The sequence below is a fragment of the Nansenia antarctica genome, assembly GCF_963989245.1.
Source record: "Nansenia antarctica genome assembly, chromosome: 5".
Lineage (NCBI taxonomy): Eukaryota > Metazoa > Chordata > Actinopteri > Argentiniformes > Microstomatidae > Nansenia > Nansenia antarctica.
Window position 1 is genome coordinate 53,990,247 of NC_137690.1, and position 19,824 is coordinate 54,010,070.

General features: G+C 46.9%; 1 protein-coding gene across 1 annotated transcript in view; it reads left to right on the top strand.

Moving 5' to 3' along the window:
• Positions 1 to 2,880: 2,880 nt before the first annotated feature.
• Positions 2,881 to 19,824, top strand: part of hpca (hippocalcin) — a gene marked incomplete at its 3' end in the record, with an annotated part of 34,246 nt that continues 17,302 nt past the window's right edge. Inside the window, exon 1 of the mRNA XM_080532354.1 lies at positions 2,881 to 2,989. The remainder of the gene's footprint in view (positions 2,990 to 19,824) is intronic.

A 19,824-nucleotide genomic window follows, 5' to 3' on the forward strand; every position in this document is an offset into this window, starting at 1 on the left:
CAACCCAACTGCCAATGTCAAAAGGTGTGTTGGTAGGACTAAAAACAGGTGCGGTCTTCGCCGGGTGGTGCAGGGAGGGGAGCCGCACGCGTCCTAACTATTCCCACCGTAGTTGGGTCAGACCACGCCAACTTCTTGAATATGTAGGGGTGTTTTTTTTTAGTTTTTTTCTCAAACACAAACACAATCACTGACACTAAGAATAGGCCCGCGTTCCAGGGCCCACAGGGCAATGAGAGCCGCGCCCGGCCGCGCCCGGCCCGCGGCACACTCAGCGCCGCCGAGTTGCATACATAGATGGGTAACCTATATCTAATCGTGCACCCCGTGTTACGTGAAGAACAAGATACAGAGAACACCCCTACATATTCCAGAAGTTGGCGTGGCGTGGGCGTGGTGTGGGCGTGGTGTGGGCGTGGTCTGACCCAACTACGGTGGGAATCGTTAGGACGCGACCCGCGTACACACAACAACTCGGCCCCTGGGGGACGTAGAGACACGCGGTCTTCGCCGGGGGGTGCAGGGGGTACACACACACACACCCGAACCCCACAACTCGGCCTCTGGGTGAGCTAGAGAAATGCGGTCTTCGCCGGGGGGTGCAGGGGAGTTAGCTACTCAGCTAGTGCTAGTTAGCTAGCACTAGTTACACACACACCCGAATCCCACAACTCGGCCTCTGGGTGAGCTGGAGAAACGTGGTCTTCGCCACGGGGTGCAAAGGAGTTAGCTAGTTAGCTAGCACTAGTTACACACACACACGAATCCCACAACTCAGCCCCTGGGTGAGCTAGAGAAACGCGGTCTTCGCTGGGGGATGCAGTGGAGTGGCCCAGGTGCAGGGGGTCGGCCCAGAGGCCACTGAACTGCCCCCTACTGGCTGTGAGGGGCAAGCACACTTCACAATTTCCACAGGAATTGTCCCTGTCTAGTTATTATTATTATTGTTGTTGTTATTATTATGGTAAATGGCCTATGTTATGAAAAGTGGAACCTTAATTGAAACCGGAGAAATGGTGTGCCATCCAATCAGACAGACAAAGGATAGAGCGTCCTTGGGTTTGAGAAAGGCGCTATATAAATCTAAGCTATTATTATTATTATTATTATTATTATTATTATTATTATTATTATTATTATTATTATTATAGATGACGCCTCCAAAGACAATCTCAGTATCTCTGACAGAGGTCCTGTACTATCAGAAATGAGACCATGACAGTTTTGTATGCAACAAACTAAATTAATCCATGACACTGGGAATCCCCACTGTGCAGGGAAATAGACCTGTTGTCAGTCTGCTCTTGTTCCCAAACACACACACACACACACACACACACACACACACAAACACACACACATCCCATACGACAATGTATTCTCCCCTGCAGCTACTGCTGCTCCCTTGACTTGTGCTTTCCTCACATGAACCCCACATCTTCTTCCAGCATTTTAAATCACCTCCACAAATCAATTCACCTTTTTCTCTGCCCAACAGGCCCCTGTTGACTAGAGTATGTGCAATGTGCTCATATGCATTGCTGCCTGCCTGCCTGTGTAGTTTCTGTTTACTCTGACTGATTGATGGATTGACTAACAGCATGATTTATTGATCACCTTGCAAAATACTGAGCCCTCACTGGAGAGAGAGAGAGAGAGAGAGAGAGAGAGAGAGAGAGAGAGAGAGAGAGAGAGAGAAAGAGAGAGAGAGAGAGAGAGAGAGAGAGAGAGAGAGAGAGAGAGAGAGAGAGCGTTTGGCAGCACTGATGAGGTATAGCATTGCTAATTTAAAGCACTGAGTAATCCCACAGGAGAGAGTGGTCACGGCTTAGAATGTTCCAAATGGCATTCAATGAATAAGGGATGATGCTAATGAATGTCATCAATAGCTATCATGATGGGAAGTTGCTATTTCTCTCTCTCTTTCTCTCTCTCTCTTTTTCTCTCTCTCTCTCTGTGAGTCTCTCTCTCTCCAGCTATATATCAAAGACATCCTCCACATCGTGGATGGAATGTAGGATTCCTTGCTTTCAGAATCAGAACCGCTCTTCCTATGTGATTAGGGACGCGTCGTTGTACATTATCTTTTAATCTTTTTAATTAAGTCATGGTTCTAAGCCTGTCCGTTCGATCAGCTGCTTAGCTTAAAGAGAACAGTGAGTCATCATCAACCTATGGAACCTTCTGTTCTGTGAGGTGAGATACGTTATGCCTGAACAGTCTGACTCAGATCACGGATCTGCACCTTTGCAAAAAACAGTACAGTACAGTATGTCTATTGTAAACAGGTGTATCAATTAATAACTGATAACCATGGTTACAGCATTTACATTAACACCACTTTTTTGGAATAAAAAAAAAAAGCTTTAACACTCAATTAGACCAAACATTCCACAAGGCAATAGTGGTCATTGGTGCACTGCATCTCTATTGTGTGTGTGTGTGTGTGCAGTGAGTCGTGAGTTGTGTGTGCACTGTGCAGTGAATCTTATTCTGTCTACAAGAGAGAGAGAGAGAGAGAGAGAGAGAGAGAGAGAGAGAGAGAGAGAGAGAGAGAGAGAGAGAGAGAGAGAGAGAGAGAGAGAGAGAGAGAGAGAGAGAGAGGAGGAGAGGGGGCGGGGGCTGTGCCAATAGGCGTAGTGCTATTCTAATTAAACGCGTACCACGTAATCCCAAAGACATCCTTCCCCTCCTCAAAGCTGCTCCATCAGCACCCGCTTTTCTCTTCAACCGAATTGCTTACCATCCCATCCCAGTGGTAGCACTCGCTGCCCGTTTGCTGCCTGTGTGCGTGTGTGACGGCACGGTGACATGGTTTTCAGGGCTCGGCCACAGCAGTAGTCAGTGTGTGTGCAGTAAACCAGTCGGGATTCTTGCATACCGGAGAACGCAGACAGACCAGACCAAAGCATCTCTCCATCTCCTTGCCCGTCTCTCTTTCTCATCCACATCGCTCAGTGATCGGGAGCGGAGCTCACTGCTGGATCGGGTGAGTCTAGTAGTGAATGATGCTCGACTCTGATCAATCAACACATCTCGCATCCGCTTGAAATATTTATATCGGCGTTAAATTGTTAATGGAGCCGCGGATGGCTTTTGACAGCGACACACAGGCACGCTGTGAGCTCGCTATTGTTTACCGGAGCACAGCGCGTGTTGTCTCGGTGATATGGTAAAAGAATACTCCTAAAGAGAAATAAACTACTCATTGAGTGTGGGGAAACAGGGAGGTTTGTTTTAAATGACATAATAGTAAGTGGTTTGTTTTTTCTCGTGTTTTAAGATTAGGCTATATAGCCTACATACACCATGTGCCAACAGGCTCAAACGGTGAGAATATTGCGCAAGATTGTGTTTTTTCCAGTTTAGGCTACCATATATGAGGCCTACAGTTCATTGAAGAACAAAAAGTATTTTGAATGATTCATGCTTATTGACAATCATGTTTATGAATGAAGCCCATCTTTCCTGCGCTCTTCTGCTTGCGAATGGGACAGCGACCGGTCGGACGAAAGGATGCGTGGTTTGTTCCTCGGAATCTCTCCTCTCCCCCTCCTCCCTCCTCACCCGATCCATTCTACTGATCGCAAGATGATGTTGTTGGGACTGTTCATACATTAGTTAGGATGTGTATGCCGCTTTGGCCACAGACTTTTGCGCTGACCGCCCATGGTTTTATATTTAGATCACTGTAAATGTTGTTCACATTTAAGCATGTGCATAGCCTAACGCAACATATAGGCCTATTTTAGTATTCAAGATTGAATGACATTTTTTAGATTTAGAATCTAGAATTAGATTATTAAATATGATGCACCGAGAGTGCATCTTGGAGTGGCTGTAGTAGAATATCTTCTCGGGTTGTTTAGGGAGTTACTTCCTTGTTACTTCCCTGATCAAGGCATGTCCATAATATTTAATAGACTATGTCACGTAAAATCGCGGATTTATCATTTCATCGATACTTAAGATAAAGGCCGGCGGTGCTTACCGGGTTGTTGAGTGGCACGAGTCATAGGATTTATGGAGCCGTCACTACCGGCAGACGGCGGCATAATTCCCTCCCGTCCAGCGTTATCAGCCAGGCCAAGGCCGCTCCACAGAGGACCGTTCCAGGAGCCGCGGCGGGATGGACCATAATAGACTACTAATCACTTGTCATCTTTGGGCTATAAGATGTTCAGTAGGCTAGTTGAGTAAAGTTGTCCCTATATACTGACATTCCTTCAGCTTTTCGTTTTTCCCTACACTAATAGGGGGGAAATGTTTTTTTATTTGTTATTATCTTGAACCGAAACAGATTCTTCAGATATCCCCTTTAATTTTAATTTAATTAATTTTGCCATTTAGCAGACGCTTTTATCCAAAGCGACTTACAATTACGAATTACAGGGACATTCCCCCTGGAGTAACTGAGGGCTAAGTGCCTTACCCAAGGGCACACTAGTAGTGGTGTGGCTTCAGGCGGGATTTGAACTCACAACCTTCCGATCCCAAGTCCAACTCACTATCCACTAGACCACCACTACCCCTTTAAAGAACACTTTTGGGTGCCATGGAACAAAAAAGGGTTCTTCGGTTCTTCAACACAAGAAACTGAATATCCCCTTTTCTCTAAGGGTGTAATGGCTAAGTTATGATTTAGGGATGGTGTCCTAACTGATTATGGATCTGTAAAGTAGCTAATGTAGGCTATGTATTTCTATGCCGGTAGGTTATTTACTATGCACACTCTCTTATCTGACAGTTTGCCTGGCACGCTCAGCCCTAGTTCGGTAAATGCTCTGACGACTGAATTTGTTCACTGACTGACTTCGTCGGCCAAAGCTTTCATGACATAGGCCTACTATTTCTTATGAAAAGAGTGAATCCATCGACTGGTATGTGACCTTAATGCCACATAGCAATGTATGCCATCTGTACTGTAATCCTGTAAGATCTAGAGCCCATCCTCTTGGGGGTCTAGGCCTACAGTATGTATAACATGTAAGCCCAGGAATTATGCACAGCAAAATGAAAGAGGATAGAAAAATGCTATGTGTCAGAGATTTACGGGGGGCTTTTGTAGTTGAATAACACAGTTAGGCTAAATATACTACTGTGGTCAATTTCAAGTTATCATTACAGATGCCCAAACAAGGAGAGAACCATGATGATGCCAATAACGTGTGCTTTATTGCAACTGGCCCAGAATTTCAATGCAATTGTGTGGGTGTAGGAACCCACCGGCAAATGTATTACTTTTACATGGTCATTTTTTAAAGGAAATCTACTTCCCAAATACCTTTGGACTGTTGTTTCAGTATGCATTAAACCAGACCATGTACTGTAGATATCTGATGCAAAATATTATCAAAACTCACTGTGTTCTACAGTTTTAGATCCGATTTACACTTGTTAGTGTGATCTGTTGTTGTTGTTGTTGTTGTTGTTGTTGTTGTTGTTGTTGTTGGGCTCTGCCACTGTCTTGGATGAGGCTGTTGGTATTAAAGCTAGTCGCTAAAGCTAGCCAGGCTGTTACATAAGGAGATCAAGGAGAGCACTCTCACACACATGCAGTTCACACATACACACATGCACATGCACACGCACATACACACGCACACATACACACATCAATACACACACACACGTATGCACACACATGCATGTACGCACACACACGTATGAACACACACCCGCAAAAGCATTTATGCACACACACAAACACGCACACACACGCACACACACACAAAACCCTGTACTAGCTGGCTGGTGTATTGCTTATAGAATCCTTTTAGGGCACTGCGCAGTCTGAGAGAGAGAGAGCGAGAGAGAGAGAGGAGACAGAGACAGAGAGAGATACATTTGAGTGTGTGTTTGTGTGCGGGAGGGGGATTTGCAATAGGGTTAGGTTAGTCAGTGCAGCATAGGGTCAAGAGGTGAGGCTTAGTTGGAAAACGTCTGTCTGCAAAGAGAGAGTGAGCAAGGGACAACAGAAAATGAATGAGAGAGAGAGAGAGAGAGAGAGAGAGAGAGAGAGAGCTAGTCTGTGTGTTTATGTGTCAAAGACAGTTCTGTATCCTTTCAATGAGACACAGTTGACATGCCCCGCCCCCTTCCCTGGGCTGTGTGTATGATGAATATGTGTATGTATGAATACATTATGTATGTAAATGAATGGCCTGGAAGTCACTTAACTTTACACTGTCTGTCTGGCAACGTCACGACAGCCAGGCACTGATTCAAGGACACACACACACACACACACACACACACACACACACACACACACACACACACACACACACTATCTCACCATGCAGCCCCATCATTACTCTTTTCTTCCTGAGACCTTTAAGTCCAATGACAGGAGACCTTGGGCGGGCCGGAGTGTCAGGCCTGCTGTGTGTGGTACTTATGACTTGATAGGTATTGGTATACATTAGCTTTCTGTCCAGATGCTCTGTAGAGCATATCCTTTAGCTGTCTGTCTCCCTATGCTCTGTCAAGCATGTCCTTTAGCTGTCTGTCTAGATGCTCTGTCAAGCATGTCCTTTAGCTGTCTGTCTAGATGCTCTGTAGAGCAGGTGTTTTAGCTGTCTGTCTCCCTATGCTCTGTATGTGCTGTACCATGTAGTTTAAAGCTTCAAGTTTGTTGTTACATCCCGTTATACAAGTATAAGAGATATGTAAGTATATCTAATACAAGTATAAGAGAGTAAAATTCTTAGGCTTCAGTTCCCCGACATTGCAGCGACATGAGAAATAAAGTGGCAACAGTTATAAAAAGACAAATAAGAGGCAATATACGTATGTACCATCTCTGTATGTTCCCTGTCTATAATACGCCTTCACATGTGGCATGTATGTACCATCTCTGTATGTTCTGTGTCTATAACACGCCTTCACATGTGGCCTGTACCATGCATGCATGCTGTGCCCCTGTAATCTCCCCTGATCCTGCTGGGAGTGAAATCTCCTGAGCGTGCACTGGTTTGAGACGGGCCGTGGAGGCTGATCTGTGTGAGGTGGGAGCCTTGATGAGGGCTTTAGCACTGAAGCACATTGGTATTTGATAATGGGGAAGCATTTCTGTTTCCCATCACAGAGAGTGGTCAAATGACTATCTTGTGCACATCCTGTCTGTCTGTTTACCTAGAGTAGCTGATGAACGATCAATGACTGGTGGTGAAGATATCATTTTGTAGTGAAATAAATAAAAATATCATTACAGTTTTACACTCCCATCTCCTCTCCTCTCCTCTCCTCTCTTCTCTTCTCTTTTCCTCTCTTCTCTTCTCCTCTCCTCGCCAAAGCATCCCACTCTGCCCCATTAGAGACTGAAAGGGCAGCCAATTACTCCCTGAGCCTAGCATGTGGTTAGGCTAATGAACTCAGAGGAAGAGAGAGTGTATTGTGTGGATGTGTGTGTGTGTATTTATTTGCATGACTGTTGTCTGTGTGCATTTGCGATTGCAAGCCACCAGTTCTGAGACACTCAGATGAAGATCCACATCCGTACCGATCCACTGATGCCCCTGCTAAGATCATATCCATTATCTCCTCTTCCTCCTCCCTTCATCTGTCGATTCATCCCCTCTCTCCGTCAATGGTCTCTCATCCATTCTCCATCTCCGATTTTCATCTGCAGTATGCTTTTCTTGCGCCTCCTCAGTGTTCCATCCCTCCCTCCCTCTCTCCCTCCCTCCTCCTCATCCCCTACAGCTCCTGCAATGTCGTACCATAGCTTTCTCTTCCTCCTCTTCATTTTCAACTTACAGCACATTTACTTCTCTTCATCCGTTTGTCATACAATTTTAACCATCCGTATTCTCCCTTTCAAAGAGAAAAAATTGAGGTAGAGTTGAAATCACAATGTTCCCTTTTGTCCACTAAAATGCAGTGTCGTAGCTTTAAAGAATGCCTCTCGTCTCTTAAGTACTCAAGGGTCCTCTCATTTTAGAATATTATTCGAAAGAATGAGGCCATTGTCAGAAAACTAATTTCTTAGACATCTCTGAATTACTGATTACTTACAATGGTGCTGGTCCTCAATTTAGAGCAATTACTTCAGGAAAGAAAACAGGACCCACTCCAGAACAGGTTGATTTCATGTCTTTTGATTTGATCATAAAATAACAAAAACGGAAAATGAGCCAGTCATTTTTTTCCTTTGTCATCATCTGATTAAATCAAAAAATATAGTTCAACCTAATTTCGAGTGTGTCATGTTTTCTTTCCATAAAACTCTTTTTTGCCCTGAACAGAATGTGTGTGGCGGGCGGGGGGGGGGGGGATTTCATGCTACAATGCCCTGCAGCTGTGTCTGTGTCTTGGCTACATTATTCTAAACAGACTAGGGGATTTGACAGCGCTGAGAAAAAAGACAGCCTAGCGCTCTGCGCGACTCAAAGGATGAGGAACAATGTTCTGGGAAAGTACAGTAGCGTTTCATACCATGACGCCATCAATTAGGCCTTCCATTTCCCTGTGAAGCAGCATCAGGGTCCCTGGGCTATAATAGAGGCCCAATCAGAAATAGAAAAAAATCAATATGGCGCCGGGTGGATTGGACACATTTACAACAGGGCAGTAATGACTGCAGAGTAATTTCTCCTCTCAGTGAAATCATACAGGGACTCTGGGGCAGATACAGGCAGATCCTATTGTGAAAGGCCCTGTTCAGTGTTAAAAACAAAACCGTCTTTTTGTCGAGCACAGTTGACTACCGAGAAGTGCATTTCGGAAAAGTGTCTTCTATCAAACATGAAAGGTAAGTGTTCTATATTCGGGTAGATGTTTTTTTTTTGATGTTTTAAATGTTTGGCATTTAGCAGACGGCTTTAAGTAAGTGAATCGTCTAACCATCAGTCATCATAAGAAATAGTAATCTATGCCAAAACCAGGGGCCATTGGCACCTGCAATGCTAGAAGAAGGACGATTTTGTTGTTGTTGTTATACTGTGTACTAGCTTAAATCGGTATGATTCTCACCACACTGTCCGTACTGTTATTTTGCCATTACACCCGCCGAGCGGAGGATCCAACGTTTATTACATGAATAAAATAGCATATGCAACGCCCGAGGCGTGATCAGGGACACTGTGGAGCATTTTAAGCCTACTGCAGTAACCAGAGAAAGAGAAGCTAAGTAAACCAACACATGCACTGACTGCACTTCTCGAGCCACGTTAACATGGTGGGGTCAAGTTCTAGTCCTTCTACAGTCACGGTCCCATAGGTCTTATCCTGGTGGGATGATTCCCCTGCGTCATGGCTGTATTGTTCCCCATGTTCTCCTTTGAAAATGTAAACCTATCAGTGCTGGTGTTATCTCTTAGATAGAAAGTGTGTTGGGGTGTGTGGGGGGGGGGGGGGGGGGGGTGCCATTTTAGTAAAGTGAGTGAGTGGGATATGTCCCACCCATGCTTGATGAAACCTACGCCCCTGTTCGTGGCCTCTGTACTCCTATTATGTATTATCTCTGACAGTGATGGCTGGCTTTGCTGGGTATCAATCTTGTCAGCTGGAGTTTGTCAGCAGGCCTGCCGTGGTTGGCTGTCACTTCCTACAGAGGGGTGAATTAGTACAGGGTTGTCACTAACACGCTGGAGAGGGGAGGGAAATATAGATGGAGAGAGAGAGGAGAGGGAGAGAGGAGAGAGAGAGAGAGAGAGAGTGGGATAGAGAGTGGGAGAGAGGAGGTAGTGAGAGGAGAGAGTGGTAGAGAAATTGGGTAGAGAAGAGAGAACAAGAGAGAAAAGGGTGAGAGAACAAGCGAGAAAAAGAGAATGGGAGAGATTAGAGGGGGATAGAGGGTAAAAGTGAAAATGAGGGAGAACAATGTACCTTCAAAGAAAGGAGAGGAGTGATATTTGCGCTGTATCGCCTGGTAGGCTGATGTGTGACCTTTATAACTGAGGCTGAAAGAGAGGGAGCAAGGCAGGAAGAACAATGAGTTAGGAAGACAAAGAGGAGAGAAAGAGGGGAGAAAGAAAGTGTTTGAGAGTGAAAGGAGAGGAAACAGCTAGTGTGTGGGAGAGAGAGAGAGAGAGAGTTACAGATGCCTGGTAGAAAATGTGTGATCATTCTAACTGAGCCTAGGGGAGGGGGGGGGGGGAGAGAAGATGAGAGGAGGGGGCGAAAGAGAAGGAGACAAGAGGTAGAGACGTATTGTAGATGAATGTGAACTTTCTTATTGAGCCTAGAGGAGATCGTACCACCCGGTGCATAGATAACAAGCTCATGAGGAGATTGGGGAGAGAAGAGAGATGAGAGAGAGATGGGTTAGGGAGCGAGAGAGAGAGAGAGAGAGAGAGAGAGGGTGAGATCTATATTATGACTAAGCCTGAAGGAGAACCCAGAGCTCACACAGTACAAGCTGAAGCAGTGTATTATGGGATACGTCTCCCAGCTTGCGGGTCTCTGGCTCTCGGTGCGACATGATCGCTGTTGAAGGGGAAATTCTCGCTGAGTGGGCCGTTTGTTGTTTCTGACGAAAGTGTGTGTGTGTGTGTGTGTGTGTGTGTGTGTGTGTGCGTGTATGTGTGTGTGTATTTTTAGACCCCCCCCTTCCTTCGTCACCACAGGAAGTGGGGATGGTGAGATATCTAGAATGTGGTCGGGTTGCACGGCATACTTTCCCTATGCCGTCTCTGTTCTTAAGCCTGAGATTTAGGTTGTTTCCCAAGCTTTTATTTTTTTCCTCTGCACGCAGAGCTATATGTTAAATGCTTCAGCCTTATTTGGGAATACTCTGCCCTCTGGTCATGGATGTGTGTGTTTGACACACACTGTTCTGTGTGTGATTTTGTGCTCCTGCTTTGCCAGCGACCAACACTGTTGGAATATTATCACCTGGCCATACTGTCGGATAGGGTAGGGTACCCATCTTATCTCATATCGTAACACTTTAAACACGTATGTCCTACACCAGGGGTCGGCAATTAGGTTTGGCCTCGGGCCAAAAACATTTTTAGCCACTAGATGGCGGGCCCGAACATAATTTAAGTAATTGATTGTTAAAAAATGTGACACGTTCTAATGCTTTGACTTTTCTTTCGAGAAATGTACACATCGCTAGTCAACTAACACAGCTTGTTTTGTGAGCCTGCTAACAATGTAAAGTAGTGTTATAATTAACTAGGTAGCAGTCCAATCCATTTCGTTGCAGTATTAGGCTTGACTAGTGAGTTTGTGTTGTGATTCTCAACAACGTTGAAACGTAGTTTCACCCTTTTCCATAGTTTTGAATAATAAATGTGTGGACTGACGATGTTTCGCAGCCTAACTTATTCTAATAATTATTTAACATACTTTTATTCTGAATGATTCCCCCCTCCTCCAGACAAGGTCACATTATTTATTATTGGATTGGTTGTTTGCGTGTCGGGTGAAGTTAGCTAAACATTTAACCTGCTAACTAGCAAGAGAAACATAATGTCACTCTCCAAAGGTCTAAAGAGGAAAGTTGACGGTGAAAACAGGGCATTTAAACAGGAATGGACAGCGAACTATACGTTCATCCTTTTCATCAATGCAAAGCCGTTGTGAGACTCACATCTTCCGTGCTCACAATGTTCCCTTTCTATACATGCGAGTCGTCCTTTTCCTCAATGAATGTGATAAAGACGCACGAAGGAATCGATAGATGCATAAAAAATAAAAAAAACTGCCTGCGGATTAAAGTGACGTCAATATCACCAGATATCAAGCAAATAGTGACCGATGAGAGATGCCACTTTTCACATTAAGTGTACCAAGCCTGTCGTTATTGTATTTAATAACCTAATTGTATTTTGTATATTTTTGAATGAATGGCTTATGGCTCATTGTACTTATTATCCCTAAAAAAGCTCTGTCGTTTCAATGAATGGCTTATGGCTCATTGTACTTATTATCCCTAAAAAAGCTCTGTCGTTTCAGGAGCATAGGCCTACCACCACTTTTGCGCCGATTTTGTTGTCAATGTTTTTCAGAAAATTAAACAGAATTTGCTTTGTTACTGTTCATATGTGTGTTGCAGTCACATACGTAAACATTACGTTTGAATGATTTAATGAGCTGATGTTGTTTTTTTTTCAAACCACACACCGCATGTCGGCTATTTCAGCACCACGCCGTGTCCACCTGCTTATGATTCACTATGAGGGGTTCTGAGGGGTTCAGCGTCAGTGCGCTTCGGTGCACCCCGCTGCCTGATTGTCTGTCCCTGTGTCATTCACTCTCAACATGAATAAAAGTACAATAAGCATTATTCAGGTGGTGGTAGATTCTCTATTCGGACATTATAGGCGCGGGACTGTCGGTCCGATATTGTAAAAAAAAAAAAGAAAAAAAAAAGTGGATTCTCAAAATAATCTGCTGGGCCAAATATTATTGGTGACGCCGCCTATTGCCGACCCCTGTCCTACACTGTGTGCTGAATGTGCACGAGGTGAAATGTTGTGTGGTGGTTGGTGGGTGTTCAGTGTCCTTCCATGAAAATGCCCAATACGAACGCAATGTACTGTACTGTTGTTGTCAGACACAAGCGAATAGAATGTAAAGGTCCCCGTCAGCCACAGAGCTGCATGGAATAGATGACGTTTGAGTCGGGGTTAGATTATCTTTGTGAGAACACGGCATGAAGGACAAATCCTCTTTATGTAAGTATATTAGAGAGAGTTGTCCTCTCCAACCTTAATGTGATGACTTTTGGGCTACCTTTAGACCCACCCTGCATCGCTGCCTGTGTGGAACAGGCACACACACTCCCCACACACACACACACACACACACACACACACACTTACATTCACACACGGACATGGACACACGCACAGACACACACAGACACACACGGACACACACAGACACACACACCACATGCACACACACACACGCACACACACACACACACACACACACACACACACACACACACACACACACACTGGGTGAGTCACCAACACTAAGGCACAGGGCAACAGGGCAACAGGAGCTACAGAGAGGTCATTTTGGAGTAATCGGTATGTGTCTTGTGGAGAGGGTACTTTAGGTTATGTTTGAGGCTAGCAGGTTATCCCTCTCTCAGGGAGGCACATCTCCCAGAGAAACTATATAGACTTGCAATGGAATTTGACCTTGGAGGTCACAGGCCCTGGTTCCCCTACTCCCTTTGCCTAGCATCTTGTGTTATTTAGTCTGCTAGTTTTTAGTTGATATGTCACTATTAGGCGAAAGGGGAGGGGCACATAGAACTACAGACAATTCTGCATGTGGGTTGTAGAGAAGGTGTTTTTTATGGTTTTGTTTAACAGTTTTTTATTGGTTTTTCACATGAGTTAACATCATTACCCCAACCCTCCCCTCCTGCCCTGATCCTCCCAACCAAATTTCCATCCAATTGTTTGTGTCTTGTGGGAAACCTAAGGGTATTTTCACAGAAGTAGATGAAATATAAGTGAAACAAGGAGAGAGAGAGAGAGAGAGAGAGAGAGAGAGAGAGAGAGAGAGAGAGAGAGAGAGAGAGAGAGAGAGAGAGGAGAGGGAGTGGTAATGAAGCAATAACACATAAGAGGGTGTGCTGTATCGTGGGTACCGGTACGACTGCGATGTGGTCAGAAGTGCAGTCGAGAGCCGTCGACCATCAGCCGTTTCGATATCCTGGGTATAGCACACCCTTGAGTGTGTTATTGCTTTTAGACAATTAGTTTACACTGACAACAACAATTCCGACAACAAGCAATGGTGCTAGTGGGGTTTGCTCATTATACAGTATATTGTATTGGTTTATGCCCTCAGATTATAAAAGTTATACTATAACGATAGTTGTGGAATGCATGAAATGTGCTGCAGGGTGGTTGATAGTACTGGAACGCATTGTCTAATATTATTGTCATAATCACGTCTCTAACTAGTTAGCCAGTAGTTACTAGTTAGTTTTTTATGTGTAAGGATGACAAAAACAACCATGAACGATCCAGTATTGTCAGAATCCTTCGGTTGGTCTAGCAACATTTTAATGGTTTAAAAACCTGTTTTAAAGAAGTAACAATATCCCGAATTAGTGTTTATGGCAGATATATACAGATGTATACACTTTGAAAGTGAGAGCGATGATGTTGCCGTGCTGACATGGAAATCGGAACAACTGGAATGTTTCTCGGCTCATCACATGAGAGAAAGTGCTCAGGACAGTTTGTAATTGTGAGGCTTGGTGGGGTGGTGTGGGGGGTTGTTGTGGTAGGCGGGGGGAGGGGGGGGGGCAGAGATGATGAGGGGTGATAACCTTGTCATCACTTCGTGTGCCAGGGAGCACGTAGGGGAGCTGGAGCATGATGACCCCCCATCGCCTCCCTGCCCTTCACACCCTTCACACTGCCCCTGCCCTCCTTCACACTATCAGTCTGCCATCTATCTCTCTCTCTCTCTCTCTCTCTCTCTCTCTCTCTCTTCCCCTATCTCTCTCTCTCTCTCACTCTCTCTCTCTCCCCCTATCTCTTTCTCTCTCTCTCTCTCTCTCTCTCTCTCTCTCTCTCTCTCTCTCTCTCTCTCTCTCTCTCTCTCTCTCTCTCTCTCTCTCTCCATGACACCACCAGGATGCACCGGTTCAGTTCTCCTTGACCTGAATAACTCTATCGCCCCCCAGCAATGATGAAAGGAAGTTGGTGCTGGGAGAATAATTACCATCTTTATCTGGGGAAGTGAGAGTGTGTGTGTGTGTGTGTGTGTGTGTGTGTGTGTGTGTGTGTGTGTGTGTGTTTGCGTGCATGCGTGCGTGTGTGTCTGCCTTTTGGGTCCTCAAAAGTGTGCCGGTGTGCGTTGACGCCTCGGGACTGGAGCTAAAATACACCACCGTGCCTCGAAAGCCCTGCCTCCCAGAGGCCTCCAGCAGTAAGGGGTGCCCCCATTTCAGACGCTGCAAAGAGCTCCCAACTTAACCCCTCAAACAAAGTGCTGCTGTACACCTCCAGGGTGTCTGAGGACCGCAGGTTCCGGGGAGGGGCACGTTGGCGGAAGAGGTACTGTTGGGGGGGGGGGGGGGGGGCGGTGCGGGCATGGAGGTGGGGAGGAGGTGAGGAGGAGCATTTTTGTAGACAACGCGGGGCTTGACCGGAAGCCAGTGGAGTTGGATGAGGGTGGGGGGGGGTGATGTGCTGCTATAGTGCCTCTAACACCTTCTGTTAAACCCCTACCAGGGATCTCGTTGACACATGAGCGGCGGAAGGTCGGTAGGTGTTACAGTGATGAACGACGCCGTGGGATGTTCTCAACCTTGATCAGCTCCTTCCCTCTCCTCCTCGAAGAAGATCAGGGAAGAGGAGGGAGCCATGCTATTTGTGTCCTGCCGAGCCAGGACAAACAGACGTGACTCCCAACAGCACAAGGATTTGACCCCCCTGTGTGGAGGGGGGGGGGGGGGGGGGGTTAGGAGAGGGGAGTAGGAGACAGGCATGGCATCAGGGGGTGGGTGGAGCCAGCGGTGGAACCTGTAGGCATTGCTTGATCTGGCTTTTTTCTCTTTTTGAAGGGAGTGGCTGTGTGGGGTGGCATGAGGAGTGTGTGTGTGTGTGTGGGGGGGGGGGGTGTAGATAGGGAGAAGTTAGGGAGTCTGAGGGAGGTGATTGGGTAGAGAGGGGGGGTAGATAGGGAGATGTTAGGGAGTGGGAGGTGATGGGTAGGGGGGGTGGTAGATAGGAAGATGTTAGGGAGTGGGAGGTGATGGGTAGGGGTGGGGGGTAGATAGGAAGATGTTAGGGAGTGGGAGGTGATGGGTAGGGGTGGGGGGTAGATAGGGAGATGTTAGGGAGTGGGAGGTGATGGGTAGAGAGGGGGGGTAGATAGGGAGATGTTAGGGAGTGGGAGGTGATGGGTAGGGGTGGGGGGTAGATAGGGAGATGTTAGGGAGTGGGAGGTGATGGGTAGGGTGGGGGGTAGATAGGAAGATGTTAGGGAGTGGGAGGTGATGGGTAGGGGGTGGGGGGTAGATAGGGAGATGTTAGGGAGTGGGAGGTGATGGGTAGGGGGGGTGGGTAGATAGGAAGATGTTAGGGAGTGGGAGGTGATGGGTAGGGGGTGGGGGGTAGATAGGAAGATGTTAGGGAGTGGGAGGTGATGGGTAGGGGGTGGGGGGTAGATAGGGAGATGTTAGGGAGTGGGAGGTGATGGGTAGAGAGGGGGGGTAGATAGGAAGATGTTAGGGAGTGGGAGGTGATGGGTAGGGGGTGGGGGGTAGATAGGAAGATGTTAGGGAGTGGGAGGTGATGGGTAGGGGGTGGGGGGTAGATAGGAAGATGTTAGGGAGTGGGAGGTGATGGGTAGGGGGTGGGGGGTAGATAGGGAATTGTTAGGGAGTGGGAGGTGATGGGTAGGGGTGGGGGTAGATAGGGAGATGTTAGGGAGTGGGAGGTGATGGGTAGGGGTGGGGGGTAGATAGGGAGATGTTAGGGAGTGGGAGGTGATGGGTAGAGAGGAAGATGTTAGGGAGTGGGAGGTGATGGGTAGAGAGGGGGGGTAGATAGGGAGATGTTAGGGAGTGGGAGGTGATGGGTAGGGTTGGGGGGTAGATAGGGAGATGTTAGGGAGTGGGAGGTGATGGGTAGGGGTGGGGGGTAGATAGGGAGATGTTAGGGAGTGGGAGGTGATGGGTAGGGGTGGGGGTAGATAGGGAGATGTTAGGGAGTCTGAGGGGGGTGATGGGTAGGGGTGGGGGGTAGATAGGGAGATGTTAGGGAGTGGGAGGTGATGGGTAGGGGTGGGGGGTAGATAGGGAGATGTTAGGGAGTCTGAGGGAGGTGATGGGTAGGGGTGGGGGGTAGATAGGGAGATGTTAGGGAGTGGGAGGTGATGGGTAGGGGTGGGGGGTAGATAGGGAGATGTAACGGCCAAGCTCCACCATGGCCATCGAGCGTTGCGTCAGCGTTGCGTCTAATGTGCGTTGCGTCCGAAATTGGGATCAAATGCATTGTAATCAATGAAAGGTGCTCCACCTGCTGCGTTGCGTCAGCGTTGCGTTGCGTCAGCGTTGCGTCCGATGGCTGCGTCCAAAGTAGACATTCAAAAAAGTTAGATTTTTGACGGTGGACGCAGACGTCACAATGAGACCAATTGTACCACGTGGTACCACGGACAGCTCCAAGTACGAGCTAGCCAGTGGAGCTAGAGTAGAACGTTGACGTTGACGCAACGTTGACGCAACGCAGCAGGTGGAGCTTGGACAACGGGAAGTTGACGCAACGCCGATGGCGAGTTGACGCAACGCAGCAGGTGGAGCTTGGCCGTTAGGGAGTGGGAGGTGATGGGTAGGGGGGGGGGGGGTAGATAGGGAGATGTTAGGGAGTGGGAGGTGATGGGTAGGGGGGGGGGTAGATAGGGAGATGTTAGGGAGTGGGAGGTGATGGGTAGGGGGGGGGGGTAGATAGGGAGATGTTAGGGAGTGGGAGGTGATGGGTAGGGGGGGGGGGTAGATAGGGAGATGTTAGGGAGTGGGAGGTGATGGGTAGGGGGGGGGGTTATCATTGCCAGTGTGTTTTGTCAGGCTGTGGAGGAAGAGATCTGGAGCACTGATGTCCAGGGACCATCACCAGCGGCAGCAGCAGGATCCAGGCCGTTTAGCTGAGATCAACCAGGGTTAAAAACATGATTAGACACTTGAGAGGGGAGGACGAGATAGGAGGAGGAGAAGAGGAGGGGGGGACGAAAGGAGGACGATAAGAGAGGGAGAGAAGAGAGGGAAAGGATAGGTTATGTGGGATTTAGTTCTCAGATCTCAGCAGATGGGTGGCTGATAAAATCTAGACGTTTAGGATTCAGACAGTCCCATGCCCACATGGTAGCGCACATGCATGTGTCATAGCATGCAGGTCTGTGTACGAACAGAACCGTGTCTGTGTGTGTGTGTGTGTGTGTGTGTGCGTGTGCGTGTGTGTGTGTGTGCGTGTGTGTGTGTGTGTTAGTGTGCGTGCGTGTGTGTGTGTTAGTGTGCATGAGAAATGAATTGATCAAATAATCTGAGCATACAGTAATCCCTACTTGTCCAACCAGAGGATAATCTGCCAGCCATACCTCTGTGTCCATGTTAGCAAGTTACCAAATGAACATTGGGGTCATGACCTGGGATGAGAAGACAGCACAAGTCCAATCACACCATGCCTGTGACACACACACAACCCTCCCAATGTTAACACAACATTACCTCATCACTGTTGAGACAGGTTGTTGTTGTTTTTTTAGAACATTAAAGGTGCAATATGTAGCATTTTACCCCTTTCAGAATATCACTCTGATCACTATGCTGAATCATGACTTGATGGTGCATTGGCAGTCTGGGAGAGTGTGTGTGCACCTGCCAAGACCCTGTCCTTCTGCCTGAATTTGCTTTTCCAAAATGTACATTTCTGGGCGTCTACCACTTGCTGTGGGCGGGTAATCTGACACTGTGTGTGTGTGTGTGTGTGTGTGTGTGTGTGTGTGTGCGTGTGTGTGTGTGTGTCTGTGTGTGTGTGTGTGTGTGTGTGTGTGTGTCTGTGTGTGTGTGTGTGTGTGTGTGTGTGTGTGTGTGTGTGTGAATGATTGGCTACCTACTGTACTGCCTGGGAGCTGCAAGCATTTCTCTGTGCTTGAAACCGACCGAAACAACAGAAGCCTTTGTGTGTGCAAATACGTTTGTAACATGTATTCTGATAAGAATGAAGAATGTTAAGGTCTTAATGTAACTAAGACATTCGCTGGATAAAAACGTGAAAATGATAGATTCATTGTTTCACTTCGAAGTAGGTTGCATTGAGCAAGGGAGGGAGGGAGATTGCAAGGGAGCAAATTGTCTCTGTAAGAAGAGATAGATACAATGTAAGGGAGCTAGCTAGCGAGTTAAGCTGTTCCCACAAGGAGTGATAGCTAGCTAGCAAGTTGAATTGTCCTGTAGGCTGTGAGATGGTGATATAATATGAGATGTCTGTGTCAGAGATTAGAGGAGAGGAGAGCTGAGTGGTGATTTGACTAGTCAGCAGGGCAGCCAGTCCCCTGTATGTTGTTATGTAGCAGACTTTATAGATTTTCATAAATCATTATGCTCAGGCCTGAGCTAGAATTACACTCTCTCAGTAAAGGTCACAGCTCTACAGAGACAAAAACACAGGGAGGGAGGTGGGGAGAGGAGAGCTTATATTATATTTCTTTCAGTCTTTCTCTCACCACCCCTCTCTCTCTCTCTCTCTCTCTCTCTCTCTCTCTCTCTCTCTCTCTCTCTCTCTCTCTCTCTCTCTCTCTCTCTCTCTCTCTCTCTCTCTCTCTCTCTCTCCCCCCACACACGGTAAGGTACAAGGGAATGTACCTCCATTGTATGCGAGTATAAATCCATCGGCAGATGAGGCATTGACCTACCTCAGCCCTATGGTCTAGAACAGAAGGCTGCAGCTCTCACTCACTGTTCTAGAACTCTAAAACAGAATGTTCAGGAATCATGCTCAAATTAACGTAGCTTCCATCATGCCACGTTATTAACATCTTTCTGCTGTGTTTTGGGGTGTTCGCCAAATGGGAGGGAAAATACAGCTGACCTTATTGCAGCTGCAGTTGCATCATTTAGACCTTTTTTGTTTTGCTCTCTTTCTCTCTCTTTCTTTCTCTCTCTCTCTCTGTAACACACACACACACACACACACACACACACACACACACACACACACACACACACATCTCGCCATACTTGAAGATGCTCATGAAAGACACATCCAACATACTACACAGAAGTGGGAAGTGAAAACTGCTACGCCTCAGCTATCGAACACAGAGCAGAAGTCCATTATAGATTAGCATATCAAAACAGACCGTACGTGAAAAGAAAGAAAACTGCATAGA